Source organism: Globicephala melas, chromosome 2 (assembly GCF_963455315.2).
Source record: "Globicephala melas chromosome 2, mGloMel1.2, whole genome shotgun sequence".
Classification (NCBI taxonomy): Eukaryota; Metazoa; Chordata; class Mammalia; order Artiodactyla; family Delphinidae; genus Globicephala; species Globicephala melas.
This window is the reverse complement of record NC_083315.2, coordinates 57233550-57235738: the sequence shown is the minus strand read 5'-3', so window position 1 is coordinate 57235738 and position 2189 is coordinate 57233550.

Genomic DNA, 2189 nt, shown 5'->3' with positions numbered 1-2189 from the left:
TATTGATTCCCAAATCTAGAACTGGTTTTCCTCCTCATTGGTGGAAAGAACCAAAGACCAGCACTTGTAGACGTGCGTTCATTCTAACAGTTCATCAGACGGTTCTCTATTAAGGCTGTGCTAGGGGCCTGGCACCAAGCTAGGTTCTGAAGATAATGAAATAAATATTATTCAGTGTATGCCACCAAAGAGTTTATAAACTACATTGACCTGATTGATTGGAGATAAGCTAGGGCAAACACCAAATAGTAAAATAGCAATGCAAGGCAGCCCGTATTTAAATATCTGAAGAGTTGGTCAGCAATATTTGCATTAAGATAATTCAGTGGAAGAGAATCCATGTTAGCAGAAGGAGCAAGCAAGCAGGAAATCTGTAGAGTTTCATGGTATAAGAAAATGAACATTGGTCTGGGAGTGAAATGCAAGTTTTAGTTCATTTTTCTAGTCCCCAGTTTCCTGAATGGTCAAGGCAGATAAAAATCACAACCCCTTAAATTTGAGAAGCGTAAGTGCTTTCCTGTGAATGATCTCATTTGATCCTCCTAACACAGGTGTGTATGTGAGCCCATAGAGAGGAGAGGAGGGGAGGGGACAAAGGAGGAGAGGAGAAAGTGGTATGGGTCCCTGGCTCTCTTGGAGCAAATTGCTTCAACTTTTAAAGCATCTATTTCCTCATCTGAAAATGGGGATTAATCACAACAGTACTATTTACATTCCCACCAACAGTGCAGGAGGGATCCCTTTTCACCACACCCTTTCCAGCATTTATTGTTTCTAGATTTTTTGATGATGGTCATTCTGACTGGCGTGAGGTGATAACTCATTGTAGTTTTGATTTGCATTTCTCTAATAATTAGTGATGTTGAGCATCTTTTCATGTGCCTCTTGGCCATCTGTATGTCTTCCTCGGTGAAATGTCTATTTAGGCCTTCCACCCATTTTTTAATTGGATTGTTTCTTTTTTTTTTATATTGAGCTCCGTGAGCTGTTTGTATATTTTGGAGATTAATCCTTTGTCTGTTGTTTCACTCGCAAATATTTTCTCCCATTCTGAGGGTTGTCTTTTTGGCTTGTTTATGGTTTCCTTTGCTGTGCAAAAGCTTTTAAGTTTACTTAAGTCCCATATATGCACTACCGAATGTAAAATAGTTAGCTAGTGGGAAGCAGCAGCATAGCACAGGGAGATCAGCTCAGCGCTTTGTGATGACCTAGAGGGGTGGGATAGGGAGGCTCAAGAGGGAGGGGATATGGGGACACATGTATGCATATGGTTGATTCACTTTGGTGTACAACAGAAACTAACAGTATTGTGAAGCAATTATACTCCAATAAAGATCTATTAAAAAATCATAACAATACTTTTCTCACGGTTTTTTTTGTGGAGATTAAATGAGATAATGCATGTAAAGTCCTGTGATATAATATGAAATATATGTTTGGTCTTTGTCCCAGGTTCTGGCACAAAGCTTCTAAAACTCTTGTCATTTCCTGAGTGGTAGGGGAGAGAGGAGCTTCTTTTTAGAAGCCCCTTTCAGCTACACATGAATTTATGCTAATGAAGTGAGTCTTGGAGGATGGGGGCTGATTATTAGAGGAACCAACCAAGTGACTAGAGGGCTGGAACTTTCAGCTTCACCCCCCACCTTCTGGGGAGGGGAGATGATTTGATCAACCAGTGGTCAATGATCTGATCAACCGAAGCCAACATAAAAGCCCTACCAAAGAGGTTCAAGAGCTTCTGGCTTGGTGAGCAGATCTACATGCCGGGAGCATGGTGCACCCCCAACTCCACAGAGACAGAAGCTTCTGTGCGTAGGATCCTTCTGGATCTCACCTTATGTATTTCTTCCTCTGTCCATTTATTATTATACCCTTAAAATAAACTAATAAACATAAGTAAGCATTTCCCCGAGTTCTTTGGGCTGTACTAGCAAATTATAGAACCTGAGGAGGGGGTCATGGGAAGCCCCAACTTACAGAAGTACAACCTAGGACTTGAGGCTGGCATCTGAAGTGGAGGCAGTTTTGTGGGACTGAGCCCTTAACCTGGGGGTCTGCTCTAGTTCCAAACAGTTGGTGTCAGGATTGCTTAATGCGAAGGAAAACTCCACATGTTTAGCGTCAGAAGTGTTGTGAGAGTAGAGAGAGTTTTCTTTTAAATACTTAGTACTCAATAAATATTTGTTTTT